The sequence below is a fragment of the Loxodonta africana genome, chromosome 1 (genome assembly GCF_030014295.1).
Source record: "Loxodonta africana isolate mLoxAfr1 chromosome 1, mLoxAfr1.hap2, whole genome shotgun sequence".
NCBI classification, from domain to species: domain Eukaryota; kingdom Metazoa; phylum Chordata; class Mammalia; order Proboscidea; family Elephantidae; genus Loxodonta; species Loxodonta africana.
This window is the reverse complement of record NC_087342.1, coordinates 59806534-59829251: the sequence shown is the minus strand read 5'-3', so window position 1 is coordinate 59829251 and position 22718 is coordinate 59806534. Positions and strand designations below refer to the sequence as shown.

General features: G+C 41.7%; 1 protein-coding gene across 4 annotated transcripts in view; it reads left to right on the top strand.

The window, feature by feature from the left end:
• ATXN1 (ataxin 1) overlaps positions 1–22718 on the top strand; it is a 465693-nt gene that overhangs the window by 263900 nt on the left and 179075 nt on the right. For all 4 annotated transcript variants that reach the window (XM_023555800.2, XM_064281003.1, XM_064280992.1 and 1 more), the window contains one exon: positions 12987–13115. The gene's annotated coding sequence lies outside the window, so the exon portion shown is untranslated. The remainder of the gene's footprint in view (positions 1–12986; positions 13116–22718) is intronic.

Genomic DNA, 22718 nt, shown 5'->3' with positions numbered 1-22718 from the left:
ACCAGTAAGTTTGATCTTTTTTTGTGAATTTGAGTTTTGTTCTACATTTTTCTCCCAGTCTGTCCGGTACCCTCTGTTGTGATCCCTGTCAGATTAGTTGGTGGTTGTAGCCGGGCACCATCTAGTTCTTCTGGGCTGAGGCTGGTGGAGGTTGTGGTTCATGTGGTCTTTTAGTCCCTTTAGGCTAATGTTTACCTTGTGTCTCTGGTTTTCTTCATTCCCCTTTGCTCTGGACAGGATGGGACCAATAGATGTATCTTAGATGGTCACTCACAAGTTTTTAAGACCTCAGATGCTACTCACTAAAGTAGGATGTCGAACATTTTCTTTATGAACTCTGTTATGCCAATTGACCTAGATGTCCCCTGAGACCATAGTGCCCAGCCCTCAGCCCCCAGCACTTGATCCCTCAAGGTGTTTGGACATGTCTAGGAATCTTCTATGACTTTGCCTTGGTCAAAATGTGCTGACTTCCCTTATATCGTGTGTTGTTTTTCCCTTCACCAAAGTTGACACTTGTCCACTGTCTAGTTAGTGATTTCCCCTTACCCTCCTAGCCGTCAAAGTTTATTTTTTTTTCCTGCGTGTAAACTTTTTCTTGAGTTTTTATAATAGTGGTTTCATATAGTATTTGTCCTTTTGTGATTGACTTATTTCATTTAGCATAATACCCTCTAGATTCATCCATGTTGTGAGATGATTCGTGGATTCACCGTTGTTCTTTATCATTGAATAGTATTCCATTGTGTGTATGTACCATAGTTTGCTTATCCATTCATCTGTTGATGAGGTATACTACAACTTTTGAAGCATGATTTGAAGGTCCTGGCTGTAGCCACGCTTTCACATAGTAATATTTTGCAAAATGAAAAGGAAGTTGTGGCTTTGATAGGAGGCTTACGAGTTTCTGTTTTTAATACCTTTGCTGAATTCCATTACTTTTATCTGTTCCAGAAGACCTGAGGGTTTAGATTCTGTCTTGTCAGATTATCTTGATTCACTAGTACTTTGTGACCTCAAGCCAAGTAAAATAGTTGATGATTCTATCATATAACTGCTAATGTTATGGCAAAAAAAAAGAGAAGTGAGAGGAAAATATTTAACTATTTTCTTAAGTTTTTATTATTTTTATTGTTTTTATAACAAAAAAGCAAATAGAGTAGAAACTGAAAGAGACTTAAAGTCAAAAGACTCCTCACATTGGCTGCTCATGGATCCTAAAGGCCCGTGCTTTATAAATGCTTTGTAAATTGTCAAAGCAAGAAGTACAGAGATTGTCTCTGCCTTACTTATTTTTACTAAGTACTCCTGCAGCACCCAAATGAAACATTGACCTTTTCCAGCAGCCATGAATAAAATTCTCCTCTAGGGACAACGTGTGTGATGACTCACAGCAGCCCGAAAGAGGATGTGTAACCCAAGGTAACTGTTGGCTCTGGGCTTCTTGATCAACGTGTCTCTGTCTCGTGGGCCATGGGACCTTCTGTGGTGCTCCAGTGGGACCAGAGTGTTAAACAAATAAGGCCAGAAAGGAATAAATTGTCAATGAGGAGCAAATACCATCTAGGTCTATAAAATAATTATTTCCTGCCACAACTACCATGGCATCCACCAGACTGAGTCCGGTACAATGAGATGGTACCCAGCTACCACCACTGACTGTTCTAACAGGGATCACAATAGAGGGTCCTGGGCAGAGCTGGAGAAAAAGGTAGAACAAAACTCTACCTCACACACACACAAAAGACCAGACAGAGACTGGAGAAACACTGAGAATATGGCCCCTGGACACCCTTTTAGCTCAGTAATGAAATCACTCCCGAGCCAAAGATTAGACAGGCCCATAAAACAAAACAAGACTAAAGGGGCACACCAGCCCAGGGGCAAGGGCTAGAAGGCAGGAGGGGACAGGAAAGCTGTGAATAGGGAACCCAAGGTCGTGGGGTTGTTAACCAGTGTCATAAAACAATATGTGTATGTACTGACTGTTTAATGAGAAGATAGTTTGTTCTGTAAACCTTCATCTAAAGTACAATAAAATAATAATTTCCTGAAGAAGTCATTCTATGACCATTCAGTACAGAACTTCCAGATTAAGACAGACTAGAAAGAAAAGCCTGGCAGTGTACTTCCAAAAATCAGCCAGTGAAAACCCTATAGATCACAGTGGTTCAGTCCCCAAATGATCATGAGGATGGCACAGAACCAGGCAGCATTTTGTTCCATTGTGCATGGGATGGTCATCAGTAGAGGGCTGACTTGATGGCAGCTAATAACAAACACACACACACACACATATGTATATATATATACATATATATATATTCAACTTAGCCTTTATTTATTATTGTATTATTGATATGCAGACATACTTTTCTCTGATTATATTTTATTCCATGGCACGCTTTCTTCTGTACCGGTAAGGCAATGTAACCTGCATACAAATATAGATATCCGCCCAGTCTGTATCTCTGTAGAAACCCTCACCTCTATGGGATAATCAGTGTTAATAGTAGGAAACAGTGGCATGGATCAACATGAATTACAATTTAAAAAATATGATCCTAGTGTTTTTCAGCATATTTATCTCTCTGATTATGTTTTCCTTAGGCAAATAGCCAATTTTAGATTTTATTCCCTGAACACAAACCAGTTAGTATCAATAGAAAATGACCCAATGTGTGCTAGATACTCAGGGGATACCAGTTGGAAAGACATTTTGTAATGGACAGTTCACACAAATCATCAAATGTTGGTTGAATGGGGACTGCGTGATGTGATGAATAAATTGTTTTCTTCAGAACACCTTCAGTTTGACCTTCATCCCACCCTCAAAGCCCTCACGTTCCTACCCCACCCCAGGCCCAATGTCGTGGACACCGGGCTCATCTTGACATCGGTCTGGACATTGACTCTCAGGAAGGTTCTGCACTGAGAATGCCTCTCCTGGGGAAAGGTGAGCTTCTGGCGCAGCGGGACTGACGTTCATCCTCCTTTGTGACAAGGGTGGAGTCAGAGGCTCTGGATGCTGCTGGGTTGAGTGGGCTCACCTAGAGGCAGGATTTCTGAACTCTGCAATTTCTGCCAGCCCTGGCTCTGCTCTTTGTTCTTCAGAAGGAAAATACAAAAAGTCAGCTTTGCTCCCGAGTTGGAAAAAGAGGCTCTTGCAGAACATTTCGTTGATTGGCTGAGCAGTTTCCTTACTGGCTTATATAATGATTTTTCTCCACAGAGAAAGAAGAATTGAGGACGGGACAAAGGGAAAGTAAAATGCCACGTTCTCAATCCGTTAGTCAACAGGTGCTCATCAAGGGGTTACTATTTGCAAAAGCACTATGAGGCTTACAAAAAGAAGACAGACTCAAACACTTATCTTTTACTACAATCGGCCTGGGAAAATGGGTCCTGTTTTAGGATGTGGAATAAAATGACTGGTGGCCTAAGGAAAAGGGATAAAAGCTGGGAGTTCACATGCAAAGTAAGTCCTTCTGGCTGAGAAAGTTGCAACATGGGAAGATCAAAGAAAGACTGTGGTAAAAGTAGAGCTTGAGCTGGTCTGTGAAGGTATTGCCTGAGTTTTTTTTTCATGTGGATTGGAAATGTGAGCTCTCAGAAATGAAGACACAAGCTCAGTTTGGCTGGTACATGAGGGGAGAAGTAGGAAATGAAGTTGGAAATTATGTTGGGACTGGATTGGGAAGGTCTTAAACATCAGATGAAGAAATTTGAACTTTTTTAGTAAGCTGCAAGAACCTGAAGTGTGGCATAAAGAAAAGTTGTATTATGTAATCTCTACTTTAGGAAGTTTGATCCGACAGAGATGAGTCAAGTGGTGGTGGTAGGGGTATTGAATATTGAAGGCAAGAAGACTAGTTAGGAAATTACTGTGAGAGGAATAGAGTTGAACAAATATGGCAGCCGTGTTGATAGGACTTGACAACTGACCAACCGACTGTGGGAGAAAGAGGAGAAGACAGTGCTGCCATTAGCATGAGCAGGAAATGAGGAGGATTTGTTTTGGAAAAAAAAGATGAAAAGTTGTGAAACAGATATAATTTGTTTATGCTGTACATAAAAAAAAAAAAAATAGGTAGTCCCAATTTATGACGGGGTTCCGTTGCGCAGACTCTGTCGTAAGTCAGTTCTGATGTAAGTCGAATACCTCTTTTTTTTTTTTTAGTTTTCATTATTATGGCATTTTATTATCAGTATCTTTTATAAATACACTATTTGTCTTTGGGTGTTGGAGTAAACATATGAGAATGATAACATCAGCAAATTACATGCTACAACATTGTATGTAGACTAGTACATATTACTAGTAGTGCTGACGATAAGATACACATACACAAAAAAAGGATGATCGTAAATTTGGTTCCTGGTCACTCAAATATGTTGTAAATCAGGACTACCTGTATATATCCAGTGGATGGTTAACGGAGATGTTAGGAATCAAGATACAGATTTAAGAACTGTATGCATCAAAAGGAAATTATTGCAGAAAGAGAAGGGAGCTGAGGATATAGCTTTGGGGAATACATACCTTAGTATTAGAAGGACTAAGAGGAGAGAAAAAACTGGGAAAGAAGAGATGTAGTTAGAGTGACTTAAGGAACACCAAAATAGCACACTCTTAGAAAAGTCAAGAGTATCAGGTGATTTTGGTTACAAGAGACAGAACTAAAACTCCAACTGACTTAAGTATTCATTACATCACATATTATTAATTTTATATTTCTGTAAGAGAAATTGCCACAAACATTACAGCTTAAATCAGTAGGGTTCCTATAGGTCAGAAGTCCACATATGGCTTAGCTTTGTTCTCTGCTCAGGGTTTCATAAGATTGAATTCAAGGTGTTGGCTGGGCCGCATTCTCATAAGGAGCTTGTGGTCCTCTTTCAAGCTTATATGGTTATGGCAGAATTTAGTTCCTTGTAGTTATAGGACTGATGCCCCTGTTCTGTTGCTGCCTGTCCTCAGGGCCACTCTCAGCTCCTTGAGTCCACCCACAGTTCCTTGCTACATGGTTCCCCCCATATGTTCTCTTACACTTTAAATCTCATTCCAGGAAGAACGTTGTCCCTTTTAAGAGTTCACCTGATAAGGTCAAGCCCACCAAGGATAATTTTGCTATTTTAAGGTCATCTGATTTGGGACCTTACCTGTATCTGCAAGATCCCTTCACAGTAGTACCTAGATGAGTGTGCTATTGAATAACTGACAGAAGATGTGTGTACACCAAGGGACAGAGGGACCTTGGGGGGCTATCTTGGAATTTTGCATATTACAACATTACTAAAAAAAAAAAAAAAAATCCAAGGGTAAATCTAACTTTTGGCATGGCTAGATCCAAGGGATTTCACTGTCAACGAGATTTAGACTTTGTTTCTTTCAGCTTTGCCTTCTACTACATAGCTTTGTTCAAAAGTGTGTTTTCTTCACAAGGTGGTAAAAACGGCTCTTAGTAGCTTCACAAGTCCATTGCCTCACTAGGTGAGAACAGCTCGTACCTCTTAGTGCTAACCAGTCAGACACAGACCTCTGATTGGCTTGGCTTTGCTTACATGCCTTTCCCTAAAACCAGTTACCAGGGCTAGAGGGATACTGCATTCCGACTGGCCAGACTGGCTCATATGCCTGTCCTTGGAGCCAAGGCATGAGGTCATCCTGGCCCAAATAAGAAGAGAATGGGGGGAAAGTAGTTCCAGAAAGATGCTATTCAGTTGAAAATGCTAGCCTAGTAAACAAAAGAAAAAGAAAATGGAAGGAACTATTGGCGAACTGTATCAAATAAGAGAAGCCAATTAGGATGAGGACCCAGAAAAAGCTGCAACATTAAGGAGGCAGAAAGCCACTCATGACCTTTGAAAGAAGAGAAATTTTACTTTAAAAGTGATGGAAGTCAAACTCCAAAGGTTCAAGACGTAGGTGGTAAAATTGTTGTTGTCTTGTGCCATCGAGTAGATTCCAACTCATGGCAACCCCACGTGTTAGAGTTTTCTTGACTATAATTTTTACGGAAGATCACTAGGTCTTTCCTTTCACAGTCCTGTTGGGTGGATTCGAACTGCCAGCCTTTTGGTTACCAGCTGAGTGCAAACTGTTGGTGCCACCCAGGGATGTAAAATACTGGCATTGAATTTCTTCTACATTTTAATGTGTTTGTTGGTGAATGGGAGAGAGATGGCAACTGTTTGGGAATGTATCTGGATATGGGGAAGGCCTTTAAGAATAGAAGTGACTGAGTATGTCTGTAGGCTGAGAGGCAGTTTCTAATAGAGAGGAAATAGACTGAAGGAGAGAAAGAGGGCAGAATTGATTATGACAGGGCATGGAGCTGGCAGGAGGAGAAAAAAGGTTAAGAGCACAAGTGAAGGAGCCACAGAAAAGTTTCTCAGATTATAAACTGTGTGGATTATTGTTATTTTGGTTTGTTTGTTTTTGATCATTTTTTGTCCTTTGGAATATTGGAATAGACAGATATAATTCCTTAAATATAACTGTCACATAGTGATTAAGTATACTCAAAAGCTCCCCGGCCTCTGCCTATATCATTGACAGAAAGACTTACCTGGAGAGCAGTGGCTCTCTAGGTGAGGTCCTGGGCCGGCAGCATCCCATCTGAATCGCCTGGGAACTTGTTAGACGTGCAAGTGCACTGACCCCACCCCAGACCTATGAATCAGAAATTCCGGGGGTGGGACCCAGCCATCCGCGGTCTAACAACACCTCCAGGTGTTCCTGATGCAGGTTCTGAAGTTTGAGAACTTGTGCCTCAGAGTGACTGCCCCTGCCCTCGCCATACCAGGAGGTTTCCGTAATGGTGGCTTTTGCAAACCTGGGAAAATCAAGGAGATAGGCTCCTGGTGAGGGGGGGAGGGCATTTGTAAATCTTGAAAGAAGATGGCAACTCTTCAAAAACCACTCATGACTAAAAATCTAATGGATTGGGAGAACAGATACCAGTAAGGGGGCTTAAATTGTAACTTAATTGCTTTCCAGTTTGTGGAGGGCTTTCATTTGGATGACAGGCATCAGATAGACTCTAAATTCTTGGAGGACAGAGAAAGGTGAGAAGGGCTTAAATTAAAGCTATGGACTAGATATTCTGGAGTATCCAGTTTAAGTCCTGAAACAAATTCTGGATATGGATTATTTAAATTCAGGCTCTTCGACTAGACACTATTAGGGGATTTCAAAAGCAATGCATGGCGGGGTCTCTTCCATCAAGAAGCTTATAAACTTCTTGAGCCTTCAAGACTTAAATAAATCCACAGGAGAATAAAAAGACAGTAGTGTAACAGAGTGCTGAACTGAAAAACACCTTGGGTCAAAACATGTGGTGCAGACTGTCAGTGTAGTGGGCAGACAGGGAAAAGAGAAACGTATCCTGTCACTTCCGTCTCTGGATGCAGCAACTGTCTGTTCAGCCTGATTCTGCAGGTCTGATGGCAGAGTATTGGACAAGTTGGCTTCAGAAAGCTCCTCTTCTTTCTATCTCCCTTCTTTGAGTTTGCTTAAAAACACACACACAACAGTGACAAAAAAACGATTGCTGTCAAGTGGATTCTGACTCAGTGACTTCATGTGTAGCAGATTAACTGTGCTCCCTAGGGTTTTCATGGCAGATTTTTCTGTAGATTGCCAGGTCTTTCTTCCAGGTGCCTTCGGGTAGACTCTAGCCTCCAAACTTTTGGTTAGCAGCTGGGCACGTTAACTGCTTGCATGACCCAGGGACTCCTGTAAGTTTGCTAAGGTTTGTCAGAACTGCCAGATTGAAGTGAAGGTTTGTATTCTGAAACTTTGAACTTGGAGCATTATTAATATTTTTCCTTGTATGAGAAATAACATGTTATCCTGGGAATCTTAAGTAGAAAGAGGATCAAATAGCAGTTTTGTTTATTAGTTTCAGACAGACTTTCAAACTTACTCCATTCACAGGGAGACATGAATGAGCCTGTCTGAGGATACCTTAGTTTGTGGGTCAAAGAAAGCAAATAACTGGTTTTTCTTAGTGAAAGAATTAAGCTGGATCAGATCTGCAACGATAGGGAACAAGAAAACCTTTGAGGTGAACACAGCATTTCCGTTGCTTTTCAGTTCTTTACATCATGCTGTTCATCTGGGCTAGTAAACAGATCACCAAACAGAACCAAGACAAAAGACTTAGAAGGCACTTTTTTTTTTTTTCATTTGTAGTAATAGATTTGTCATAAATCATTTGCCATTTCAGCATCCTTCACATGTACAATTCAGTGACATTAGTTACATTTATCATGTTGTTCAACCATTATCATTATCCATTTCCCAATTTTTCCGTCACCATTAACAGAAAAAAGCTCAGTGTCCCCCAGGCATCGAGTCTCCCTTTCTCCTTCCTCCCCCTCACCCCTGGTAACTACTAGTAGACTTTAGCCTCTATACACTTGCCCATCCTGGATAGTTCATATAAGTGGAATCATACAATATTTGTCCTTTTGTGTCTGACTTAGCTCACTCAGCATAATGGTTTCAAGGTTCGTCCGTGCTGCAACATGTATCAAGACCAGGCCACTCTTGCAGGCAGACATAAGCACATCCAGTAGCCTGGGAGATACACAATAAAAGTACCCTGATAGTCAAGAGCAAGCCAGCAAATTTGGAACCCACTCCAAGCTGCCAAACATTTTTTGCCCAGAAACTTACATGCGATTTGATCTTCTCTTAGCCTTTATTTCGGAGGGGTTTCTTGACTCTAGCTGTGGCATGCAGGTATCAACAGAAACTTCCTTTTACTTTACAGTGATGATGGGGGTGCTTTGTGATGCATTAGAGCACCAGAGTCACCCTTTCCTATCACATCAGGTACAATACCTGCGTCAAATGATGCCTGGAGCAGAAATTACTAGTGTCTGTTGTCTGATGGCCCAGCAATCAGAGGAAGAGTCCTCTCTTCTTTCAAGGTTTCTTGGGCAGTTATGTTGCTCATTTCTTCATCAAGGAGGCCCAGTTAAAATGCCCCTTCTCCCAAAAAACAGATGGAATGTTAGAAGCTAGTTGTAAATCTCTAGATCATCAAATAATGCACATGCTGTTTCCTGGAACCTGGAGACTATGCCTGGCTAACTTCTCATCCTTCACTTTTTTTTTTAAGGGAAGTCTTTCTGAGCTCTTCTAAATTAGGTACCCCCATTATAACTCACAAAGAGGAAGACCCTCAACGAGACGGAGTGACACAGTGGCTACAACAATGGGCTCAAGCATAGCAACGATCATGGGGATGGCGCAGGAGTGGGCAGTGTTTCGTTCTGTTGTACATGGGGTCACTATGAGTTGGAGCCGACTTGACGGCACCTAACAACAACACCAATTATAATTCACAACGCTTATTTTTCCTTCATAATATATATAGTTATGGAAACCCTGGTAGTTAAGAGCTATGGCTGCTAACCGAAAAGGTCAGCAGTTCGAATGCACCCGGTGCTCCATGGAAACCCTATGGGGCAGTTCTGCTCTGTCCTTTAGAGTTGTTATGAGTAGGAATCAGCTGGACGGCAATGGGTTTGGTTCTAGTTATTATATATATATTTATGGAGCCCTAGTGGCACAGTGGTTAAGAGCTCAGGCTGCTAACCAAAGGTTGGCAGTTCAAATCCACCATCCATTCCTTGGAAACCCTATGGGGCAGTTTTGCCCTGTCCTGTAGTGTCACTATGAGTCAGAATTGACTTGATGGCAATAGGTTTGGTTTATATATAGTTATGGTGTATATATATATGTTTCCCCCATAGGGTTTCCTAGGCGGTAATCTTTATGGGAACAGATGCTAGGTCTTTTTCTGTCATAGAAGGGCTGATGGGTTCAAACTGCCAACCTTTTGGTTAGCAGTCAAGTGCTTAACCATTGCACCACCAGGGCACACACTCTCTCTCTATATATAGATACACATATGTGTGCGTGTGTGTGTGTATATACATACACACACACGTATGTATGGAGCCGTGGTGGCGTAGTGGTTAAGAGCTCAGCTGCCTACCAAAAGGTCAGTAGTTCAAAGTCACCAGCCGCTCCTTAAAAACCCTGTCGGGCAGTTCTTCTCTGTCCTATAGGGTCACTATGAGTTGGAACAGACTTGACGGCACCTAACAACAACAATATGTATATATACACACACCAGAAATATAAAAGAGGATTTATGCATACATATATACCGTAAGCCCGTTGCCATCGAGTCAATTCTGACTCATAGCAACCCTATAGGACGGAGTCGAACTGCCCCATAGGGTTTTCAAGGAGAGGCTGGTAGATTTGAACTGCCGACCTTTTGGTTAGCAGCTGTAGCTCTTAACCACTGCACCACCAGGGCTCCTATATGTATTACACCCATTGCCGTCGAGTCGATTCCGACTCATAGCGACCTTATAGGTCAGAGTAGAACTGCCTCATAGAGTTTCCAAGGAGCGCCAGGTAGAAAGATATGTGTAAATATATACATGTGCTTTAGACACACACACCACACCCACATATGAACTCATATGCTATGATTCTTGAATGTCTGTCATTTTTGAGACAGTGAGCTCCATGCGGATGGGGTCCTTATCTCTTTGTTCACCATTATATCCCCCAGTTGAACATAGATCCAGGCGGACATAGTGAGCACCAAGAAAAAAATGTGCAGAGTGCATGAGTTAGTTAATGAGAAAGCACTTTGTAAACTGTATTCACTTTAAAGAGTAATCTTTAATTATATTAGGAGCAGACACCTCCTTTCTCCCTCTGTCCCATTTTTTTCTCTCTGGTTTTTCATTCTTGATTTGGAGTTATGCCTGTCAGTGTTTCACCAGCCCCTAATTTGAGATTTGTTATTATTCCTTCAAGCCTTTTTTTGTGATTCAGGAGCAGTTTTTTTTTTTTCTCCTTGGAAATGTTATTAAACACACAACGCAGTAAATACTGCAGTTCCCCCTTTGTTCAGTGAGTAGTTGTTACTCTGAAAGAAGAAACAAGATTGGCCCTTGTGGTGGCTTTATTTGGGAAGCAAACAGGGTTTTAGTTTACAGTTAGAGTCTATGTTGTTCATAGTCTCCAAAGCCATTAATGTAAGTTACTGTGCCTTAAGTATGCTTCTCAGAGTACATAAGCCAAAATAGCTTCAGAGTCCTGGCTCTGTTGTAAAGAGGTGTGGGTGTCGGGGAGCACCAAGACATCAGGTATGGAAAATACTAATGATTAGGATATGAATGGGTCTTTTCTTTAAAAGCAACAAACAATCTATCCAGCCCTTTCCCAGTGGTACCTTAGCGTGCCACTTCTCTGTGTGAGCGTTATCTTCCGTGGGTGGAAATGGCAGACAGCCAAAGAGACAATTTCACTGCCCTGCAAACCAGCAATGGGGAGAGCCCTGTGGTGTGTACTGAGTACTGAAGCTCCTGCACATGCCTCTCTTGCCCGCCTTTTTCTCTCTCTGTCTCTTTAATATACTTTTTTTTAGAGCAGTTGAGGCTTACAGAAAAATTGAGCAGAAAGTGCAGAGAGCTCCTATATACCCCTCTCCCTCTTGCACATGGTTTCTCCTATTATTAACATTTTGCATTAGAATTGTACATTTGTTACAATCGATGAACCGATATTGATTCATTATTCTTAATTAAAGTCTATAGTTCACATCAGGGTTCAGAGCGTGCTTGATGTCATGTGTCCCCATTACAGTATCATACAGAACAGTTTCCCTGCCCTAAGAATCCCGAGCTTCACCTGCTCGTCTCGCTGCCCCCTCCCCCTGACCCCCTGGCCACCACTGATCTTTTCACTGCATCGGTAGCTTTGCCTGTTCCAGAATGTCAGATAGGTGGAATCATACAGTGTGTAGCCTTTTCAGACTGCCGTCTTTTACTTAGCAATATTTATTTAAGGCATATTGTGTAGCTTGTCTTTGTGTAGCTTGCTAGTTCATTTCTTTTTACCCCTGAGTACTACTCCCGTTGTCTGGAGGTACCACAGTTCTTTTATCCACTTACCTATTGAAGGACATCTTAGTTGCTTCCAGTTTTTTGCAGTTACTAATAGAGCTGCTGTAAACATCCCTGTTAAGGATTTTGTGTGCACATTAAGTCTTCAGTTCGTTTGGGTACATACCAAGGAGTGTGACTGCTGGATCGTATGTCTCCTTTTTTTCTTGGCTGCCTGCCTCCATGCCTTCACTTTCTTTTGCCCAGAGGCTCCAGACTCTTCGTTTCCCTCCCTCTTCTCTCCTCTACCCAACTAGAAGGAGGTCTCAGCACAGCGGACCCTGCAGTCATTTTGGTGCTTCAGAGATAGTTGATTGTTGACGCCAAGCCAAAGATGGCTTTTGTATCCTGGCTCAGAGCTCAGTAACAGGCTCGTGACCACTAATAATAATTAGCGTTTACATAGTACCTTTCTTCTTGGGAACTTTGAGGGCTTTGAAGAAGTGATCTTATCCATCTTCTTCTCAACCCAGTGAGGTATGAAAGTGGCAAAAGGTGGTTGCCGTCATTCCCATGTATAGAGAGCAAAATTCATGGCTTATTTTGAGACCGGGTAGCAAGTTTGCAGCTCAGCGGGGATTGCACCTAAAGTCTCCTAGAATTGGCTTTAACTATATGTGGGCAAAAAAGACTGACTGTGCCACGTCCTGTCCCCTGAGGCAAGAGCAAGGAGACGATTATTTTTTTTACAGGAAAGAAAAAAAAAAAAAAACCTACTGCTGTTGAGTCAGACTCACAGCAACCCTATAGGACAGATTAGAACTGCCCCATAGAGTTTCCAAGGAGCACCTGGTGGATTTGAACTGCTGACCTTTATGGTTAGCAGCTGTAGCACTTAACCACTGCGCCACCAGGGTTCCCTTACGGGAAAGAGTACTAGAAAATGGTCTGTAGTGAATTCTAAATTAGCCTAATTAATGGTGAGAGTTCTGTATCTGATTTGACTTGATGTGTTTCCTTTTTCTTTTTCTTTGTCTTCTGTTCTCTTCCTATCCTAGGTGTTTCTCGTTGCTCTGTGAAAGGAAGAAGGCCTGCTCCTGAACCCAGGAACACTCCAGCTTCTCGTGGAAGGTCTCCATGGTGAAGGGCCGGCGGGGACTCCCTGTGAGCAGTGCACAGTGAATGTTGTAAGTCACCCACCAGGGAACAACATCTGCAGTAACTTGCCTTGTAAGGACCTGGGGATCACTGGCTGTAAGGGAGCCAGGCTGATAAATGGGTATTAGAATTAGCTGTAGGTGATCATCTAATTAATTTCTTTTTTTTCGGGCAGAGGGTCTGTTCTCCTTTGCCGTGAGCTTGTCTTTCTCTCAGCTTCTGTGAGGGACTGCTCATTATCTACTTCTGAAATAAAAGAGTGGGATTCAGTGACACTTTATTGTAGGAATGTCATTGGGATTGGTGCCGTTATGTAGTATCAACTTTAGAGCAACCTTTTAAAACTGGGCTGTTATAATTCGTTTAAGTTAGTGGTTAGCGGGTAAAATTCTTTAGGCCGAGGCTCAACAACTGGAATTTCTACCCAGCGATAATTTTTGTTGGTGATTTTTATTATGATGACTTGTTGTTATGTTATAATTTTAATTTTGCTTTTTATAGTTTGATTTGGTTGGAATTAAATTTTTTCTGACTTCCAAAATTTGTGATACACAAGTATAGTTAGCTGGCTTTGATGCTTGTCTTACTCAAGACTGGCTTGGTTTAATGGTTTTTATTTGGTAACCGGGTTGGGATTTTGAGATGAGTAAAGTAGTTTCTGTGTGTCAACTGCCGGCCACCTTTCGTGAGAAGCTTTAATATCAACTGCAGTGATGACACAATGCAGGCTTCAAGGAATTCTTTTGCTGTGAATCTTGAGGTGGGTTTGCTCAGCTAGAGTGCTTGCTGGAGACTTTACCTCATTGCCAAGCTGTATTACAAAAAGAATTTAGAAGAGTTTTACCCCGGGAAAGAATATAGCCCCAGGAAGCCCAGGATGGCCTAAAAAGGCCACTGAGAAAGAGAAGATATTATCAGTCTCAAATTGTAGAGAATGAAGAGCCAGTGTAGACTATGGTTGTGTGTGTGCGTGTTCTGTCTGTTTTTAAGTTTTCAGTTTCTTAATAATTCAGTCATGAAACTTTTCTAGGTGTTGATTACCTATATTTTTTTCCCAGTTGCCTAAAAGAGTTCGAAAGCACAAAATATAACCAGTATGAGAGTATGTAGCAGGGAGAAAAAGCATTGGCATTGGGAAGAAAATTTTCCACTGAATTTTTTTTTCATTTCATAGGTTTTTAACAATTTGTATTAAAATTTGCCTAATTATCTGTATTTTCTCAGGGCTAGTCACGATATTAAAATAAAACCCGTTACTGTCGAGTCAATTCCGAATCATAGCGACCCTATGGGACAAAGTAGAACTGCCCCATAGAGTTCCCAAAGAGTGCCTGGTGGATTTGAACTGCCGACCTTGTGGTTAGCACCTGTAGCACTTAACCAACATGCCACCAGGTTTTCTGATATTAAAATATACTTATTAAATTAAAAATTTCCCAGTGCCTTATAGTAAGCAGATGATGGGAGGCAGGCTTTCTTGGTTCCCTTCATTGTGTTTCCATTTGGTGCATTTGATCAGATTGGTTCTAACGGAATGTACACAGGTCCTGAAATCACTTGACTTGAATTCTAGTCCTGTGCCTACTGTTATGCACATTTTCAACCTTGGACAAGTTGCTAACCCCCTTGAGTGTTATTTTGTAAGTCTACGTGTGGCTCCAAAAACCAGTCTAGCCAATTCCTACTCATGGTGACCCCATGTGTGACAAAGTACTTGTTTACTGATCGATCAGCATTTTAGTTTGGAGGCCCCACAAGGAGCAGAGAATTGTATAAGGCACTTTAAAACTTACTAAAAAATATCTCTTATTATAAAAGTTTCTGTCGTTATCAGGGAGTAACTTTGGTCAGCTGTTAGGTTCGGGTGCTGTGATAGCAGTTTGCTTCATGGAAATGATTTTCCCAGTCAGGTAGCTGTTAGAGTTCACTTCTGATGATATTTTCCAAACCATTTTTCTTCTAGAACACAAAATGTCTTATAGAAAAGTGCTTTAGGTTTCAGGTTATATTTAAATGAGCAGTTCAGTTCCTACAGTCAAGACAGCTTTTGTTTCAAATCTGGTGGTATTTTTTTTTTTTTTGGAACTGTGGCTTTAAACAGCTCATGTGATACCCTGTCAAACCTCAAACATTAAGTGGGGTTTTCAAAGAAGTTCTGTAGTGTAAACTTTAAGATGCCACATGGCAGACTCAAAATAATTTTTAAATCCTTGTGTAAATTGAGTGGGTTGAGAGAGAGGAAGAAAATACTAAATTTCAGTGAACTTTTTTAGTGCTAAGGACTTTTTCTTCCAAAATGCATTTGCTTGGGAGGGGAGGGTTCCCAGTTTTCTCAGTAAATATTGCAATTAGTAATCTTTCATCATCTTGGCACATTTTTACAACACTGAGTTCATATTTTCACCTTATTTTAGTGTAATTAATGAGCGGTCTAAACCAGAGCCAGGTGGTGCCATTGTAAGAGGGAAGACAGGAAGTTTTCAAAGAACGTGTGTTTGTTCATAGACAGGGTATGGGCACAGTGTGTGAACATTTAAGCAATAATCATGGCATCTGCTGGAATTAGTGGTTTCCATCTTCAACGGCCCTCAAAGGTTATGCCCCAAACTCACTACCCCTGCATTATTCCTCTGCCAAAAACAAAAAACAAACTATTGCCCTCGAGTCGATTCCAACTCATAGCAACCCTATAGGACAGAGTAGAACTGCCCCACAGTTTCCAAGAAGCGCCTGGTGGATTCGAATTGCAGACCATTTGGTTAGCAGCCATAGCTTTTAACCACTATGCCACCAGGGTTTCCATTATTCTTCTACTTGTCTTCATTAACCACCTTTCAAACCTGCCACCATCTTTTTAGCAGATGGCCTTGCTCCTGAAAGCATTGTAGGCTGGCTGTAAGATGTGGTATCTTGTACAAGGAAGGAGTGGCAAAGGAAATGGAACTCAGAGTCAGGAGACTTGGGTTTTAGGCCTAGTGCTGCAGTTAACTGTATAACTGTGGGATATTTTATGACGTGTAACAGGAGAAAGCTGAGGTACGTGACTCAGCATCTGACATTGCATGAAACACTAGCCTTGGATGAGGCAGACTGGATCCTCCTTTTACCCAGTTTGGCTTCTAAAAGTCAACGATTTGACAAGACCTCAGTTTACAACTGCTTTTAGAAGGCTGGGCCCTGTCTTATGGTAAACAAAGAATCAAGGTATCTGTTACCACTGTGATACCCTTACCACAGAATCTTCCAGGACACCGTATGGTAATCCAAAGTATCTATCGAAGTGCTTTCTAAAAATATAGTTTTAGTTATTTCAACTTAGGATCCACACTCATTGGTCTTTTAAAAATTAAGCATGAGCCACTTTTGAACTTGACTTTTCTAAAACTATCCACCTTCATTATCAAGTATTGTGTAGTATATAAGCAAGAAAATAGTATCTATATTTTTTCCTAATTTTATAGGAAAAATTTTATAAGTAGGACTTCTGATTTTTAAGTAGGACTTCTCGAGTTACCTTATCCAAGAAGCTTTCCCTGCCCTATATATCACTCTCCATACCTCTAGCCTACTTAATTTTTCTTTTAAGTACCTTGTTATTGTCAGCTGCTGTAGAGTCAGCCCCCAGCTCATGACGGCCCCATAGCCCCATGCTCTGCTATGATCCATACATCGGGTTTTCATTGGCCGGTTTTCAGAGATCACCAGGTCTTTCTTCCTAGTCTTTCTTAGTCTGGAATCTCAGCTGAAACCTCTTCGGCATCACAGCAACATGCAAGCCTCCACTGACATGAGGTGCACTGGCTGGGAATCAAAACTGGGTCTCCGACATGGAAGGGCAGAACCCTACCACTGAACCACCACTGCCTTCTTAAGCACGTTACGTATTACATATTTATAATAAGTCTCCTCAGCTAGACTGCAAGCCATGTAATAGCACGGATTTTTTTGTCAATTGCTGTTATTCCTTGGTGAACCCTGTACATCTAAATTAGTGCTTGGCACATAGTAGGAACTCCGTGAATATTTGTTGGCAGAATGTCTAAGGATAGAGTTAGCGTGTGCCTAGCTTTCTCATGTGTGGGCCTAAGCCATTAGGAAGGGAAACATAAATCCAATCCCCATGAGAATTGCTTGAACCTGAGAGCAGTTCAAGGGCATGAGGAGACTAGTCTTGTTTTCTGCAAAAATAGATGCTAACTTTCTGTGATGTGTATAAGTAAATAAGGGGAAGGAAATGATTTTTAAAAAGAAGTGTTCTAGTAATATCAATCGAATTTGGGGATTTTCTGATACTTTTTTAAAGAAAAAAAACCTCTGCCATGTCTGTTTCCTCTCCTTTTCTGTTTGACTAGTTTGCTTTGTCAGTTGTCTGTGAGCTGCTTGCCCTGGCATCTCGTAAACAACAGTGGTTTTGTCTCTTCTAATCACATAATTTCATCACCATTTCTCTTCACGTTTATTTGCAAATGGGGAATGAGGCCTAAAGTGATGTATCTACCTAGAAACATTGTTTACTAAATAGCCTCATTTTCATATTCTTTACTTTGGGATGGTGCACAGTCTTGGAATGAAGAAATAGTATGTTGGTACAAACTGAGTCCATCTCTGTGGAAGGAAGATGTGGCAGTCTGCTTCTGTAAAGATTTACAGCCTTGGAAACCCTTTAGGGCAGTTTTGTTCTGTCCTCTAGGGTCAATAAGAGTTGGAATCCACTTAACAGCAATGGGTTTGGTTTTAGGGGGTAATATCTTTGAATGGGTGCCTGGGTGGTGCAAATAATAATTTGCTTGGCTGCTAACCTGAAGGTTGGCAGTTCGAGTCCTCCCAGAGGTGCTTCAGAAGAAAAGGCTTGGCTATCTACTTCTGAAACATCAGCCACTGAAAACCCTGTGGAGTACAGTTCAACTCTGAGACACATGGGATTGCCGTGAGTGGGCATCGACTCAACGGCAACCTGTTAATGTCACTGTGGAGTGAAAGGGATAGTTCACAAAAGGTTTCCTAGGGAGGCGTCCCATGTTGCTTTTGAGGATAGCCAGAATAAAGGTGTTGTGAGTTTTGTGTTTGCAGACTCCCTTTTCAGAGTAACTGCTTGAGTGCAGGAGTTACGGTGTACCTAGGAAGAAATGAAGAGACTAAAATAAACACCTCTGTGCCTATATAAGGAAACCCTAGTGGAGTAGTGGTTAAGAGCTATGGCTGCTAACCAAAAAGTCAGCAGTTGGAATCCACCAGGTGCTCCTTGGAAGCTCTATGGGGCAGTTCTAGTCTGTCCTATAGGGTTGCTATGAGTCAGAATCGACTCGACGGCAATGAGTTTGGTCTGGTGCCTATTTAAACAGCATTGTGCTGTCTTTAAAGGAGGCTTTATGGCACAGTGGTGAAAGATGAGGCAGTCTCCTTCCCTAGAGATTTACCACCTTGGAAACCCTATGGGGTCTCTATGATTTGGAATCAACTTAACGGCAGTAGGCTTGGTTTTGATTTTTATGCTGTCTTTATAAGCCTTGAAAAATGGGAGCTGAATTTCTAGTCTCCAGAGAATTAAACATGCATATACACACTCTAATAGGAGTGATTTGGGAATTTCCCTCTGTGTCTGTCACCTCGTACCTTTGAGATTTCTCATTTGTGATACCAGACTCTCAAGCTCTGTCACAGAAAAACCAAATTCAGTGAGAGGGTCAGGAAAAAAAGGGAGATCTTACTGTTAGATACCGAAAGCAAACTAGTTGCCATTGTGTCGAGTCGATTGCAACTCACGGTAACTCCCTGTGTGTCAGAGCAGAACTGTGCTCCGTTGGGTTTTTAATGGCTGATTTTCAGACGTAGATTGCCAGGCCTTTCTTCCTGAGGTGCCTCTGGGTGAGCTCAAACCTTTTGGTCAGCAGCCAAGCTCATTAACTGTTTGTAGCACCCAGGGGCTCCCTACTGTGAGGATAAATGAGGGATAAACAGTCTCCTTTCTTTTTTTAGTCCTTGCTTGTCACGGCCATGCGAATGGACACACATATTATGAAAGCAACAAGGCATTGACTGTACATATTCCATGCAAATATTTCTAGACATTCTTGTGTAGCCTTAAGTCCCCTAGGGGTTTCTGTTGTGCCTATTTTCTTTTCCTTTCTCAGAATTTCTGAAACTACTTCGTACTGATAGGCTCACTAATCCCTGCCCACTGTCCCTTTGTCTGTTGTTTGAGGCTGGGACCTTTGGCAGACTCTTTGCACGAGGTGCTCCTTCTGAGTGTTGATTTCGGAACGATTTCCTGAGTGGATTGGCAGAGTGGCATATCCTTCCCCCTCAGCAGCATCCTCTCCAAGCGCTCAGCCGCCTCCTCTCAGCATCTCTGAGAGGAGAAGGAAAATGCAGCACCCAGGACTTATGGAAGGAAGAGTGTTCATGGATCTCTTCTACAATATCCATGTTCTGCGGGGATCCAGAAAGCCTCTGAAGCAGAGCCTAAGTCTCAGAGCTTCCTGGCAGAAGTGTTAGATTGCTTTCTAACTGAACAGTGCTGAGATAAAAGTTTCTGTGTCCTTCTCAAGTTTAGAATTCACTGAATAAATAATATTTCCTAAAAGACTGTGTGCCAAGGTGTACCAAACTCGGTTAGGGATATAGTGATGAGTAATACGCATTTACTGCTCTCTCCAGGAGAGCAGTGAGGTAGAAATATACCATGTGGCACCAGACAGTATAAGCAAAGGGCCTTGGGAGTTCAAACGTGGGTAAGAATCCTCTAAGTTGGATTTTCAATGAAAGCTTCAGGGACTATCCAACATCTGAATCAGACCATGAAGTAGAGATAGGATTTCATCCCAGGTACATGCGTGTTGTTTGAGAAGGCAAGGGTGGAACAGATGGTAGAGACAGCGTTTTATTTAACTGCTGCTTCGTCTGGGCGTGGAGTCCCTGGGTGGTGCAAATGGTTTGCACTTCAGACCAGCCTAAAGGTTGGCACTTTGAACCCACTCAGTGGCACTGTGGAAGAAAGACTTGGTGATCTGCTTCCATAAAGATTACAGCCAAGAAAACCCCAGGGAGCAGTTTTGCTCTGTAACACATGGGGTCACCATGAGTCAGTTTGATGGCAGTGGGGTTTTTTTTTTTTTATTATTATTATTGCTTTGTCATCTGCGTGGAGTCCCTAGGCAGTGCAAATGGTTAATGCACATGGGTACTAACCGAAAGTTTGGAAGTTCAAGTCTACCCCAGAATGCCTTGGTAAAAAGGCCTGGTGATCTACTGCTAAAAAATATCAGCCATTGAAAATCCTATGGAGCACAGTTCCACTCTGATACACGTGGGGTCACTGTGAGTTAGAGTCAACTCAATAGCAACTGTCTTGGTGTCTGGGGACGAGAGACCTCAAAGCCAGAAACTTCTTTCTGTAGTGGTCCCAACGGGACCAAAAACACACCTAGTACTAAAAATGTGTTTCTCAAGTGGCCTATCTCTGAAGTGCCCAGTGTTCAAGAATTACTTCACGTGCTAGAGGGAAAGGGAAGGATGCCTTCCTTGACCCAGAAGGAATGTATGAATCCCCTGAAAGTTCTTCCAGATGAAAGTCAAATAATTCCCACACTTTTGGGCACCCCACTAGTTGATCTGCCCTGGGCCTTGTGTTGTAACATTCGTGATGTATGTTGTTGATCTTGAAGGTTATCACACCTTAGAACTTCAGTTATTTTCATTACTGTGCTAAAAGACTGTTGCTCCTCCTTTGCTTTGCTTACAGGAAAGGTGAGACACTAATAGAAACTAAAGGACATTTCATAGTCATGGAGCCAAGACAAAATCTGCTCGTTCTTACCGGTAAATAAATGGTTCCTCGTGACTATAAAGCGACACATGGAAAGATAATTTGGCTCTTTTAATTCCCTGACATTTTTTACTTTTGTAAAATAGACATTTCTTTTGTACCAGAAAATCATTTAACTGTTGCCCCCAACATATATTCACATTAAATTACCCGTGGTAGCTATGTAATAAATTATTGCTAAGTGGAATCCTAGACTGAGAGAACGAAGCCATCTTCCATAAGTCCTAAGGATTGTGTTAACCTTTTGAGGACACCTGAATAAGCATGTTACATGATTTAGAAAAAGTAATTTTCAGCAACAATAAAACACTTTTTAGGTAAGATAGTAAATTACCCAGTTGAAACCTATTTTGGAGGAAATAAGTTTTTCAGAGTCCTTTTTTTTTCCTTCCCTACTTGTACTTATGGTCCTGAAACAACTTACTTAAGCAGAGATCCCCCAAATGGAAACATAGGTTGGATACAAATGACAATCCTTCTCCAGAATCTTTTATTTCCAAAGTTTAGGCAAGTTCTTGTCTTTGGACCTCTCTCCTACTTCTAATTTGCACTTCTTTCTTGATACCTTTATCACACAATGTCTTGTGACCATTTTCCTTCTGGCCTTGAGTATCTGGCACTGGGATATAATTTGCAAAAAAAAAAAACAACCCATTGCCACGGAGTCGATTCCAACTCACAGTGACCATATAGGGCAGAGTAGAATGGCCCCATAGGGTTTCCAAGGAGTGTCTGGTGGATTTGAACTGCTGACCTTTTGATTAGCAGTCAAGCTCTTAACCACTACACCATCAAGGCTTCCAATTTGCTCACATTGCTGGCAGAATAATACAGGTACTGGGCTGTGTGTTACCTGTCCCAGTCTGCATATTAGCTACCCTCACGAACATAAGGACATCTTACTCCATGCATCTAGACATGAAAACTCTTATGTTAAGGTGGTTTTCTGAAGTTTCCATTAGGTTGCTCTTCATTTCATTTTTCTTTATTCTTCTCAAGCCTTTGTAGCTCGCACAGAATTGAAAAATCGTAATTTCTCCAGGGCTAAAATCCAAGACTTTGGTAGGTAATCCTAACACTTGGGGCTCCTGCGAGTTGCTACATGTTATAAGCATTGTAAAACTTAGCTTTCAGAACAAAGAGAACTGGGCACAAAGATAGTTTTCTTCTACCATGGCAGGCCCTAGTTTTTCACTTTCCATTGCCTTTTCTTCTTTGTTCTTCAAGAAAAGGGGAGTATAAGATTAGGATGCTATCGTTTAGAAAGGGGACAGCCATTGCTTGTACAAACAGGAGATTTTTTCCCCCTTCTTTTTGGCACCCTCAACTGCTCTACCTGTTTCTGGCTCTCATACTTTTGCTTAAGAGCAACCTTCCTCCACCACACTTTCAGGAGACAAATGTCAGTTGGTTACTAGATACCCGCCAGCTCACATAATCTGGCATGGAGTCATTTGCCCCTAGTTGAATTGGCTCGTTTCTTGGCCCTTCTCTGTCACCACTACATCAAGTACAAAATAAAAAAAAAAAAAAAAATCAAGTACAAGTGCGTATTAAATGATAGTGTGTCAAGGTGATAGCGCTTCACTGGGTCATGTTAGTCTGTTCCTCCCTTTTGCGGGGCAGATTAGCTGTCAGCTGGTATCTTATTGCCGTCATTGGAGTTTGTAATCCAGGTTGCTCAACTGGTGATCTATTTCTGTGCCCCAGCAGTGACACTGGTTGTCCTAGCAGCCCGCTGGCTGGCACTTCCCTAAAGGCAGGCGAGGGAGTGGCAGTGGGAGAAGGTGGCTTCCGGAGGGCCAGC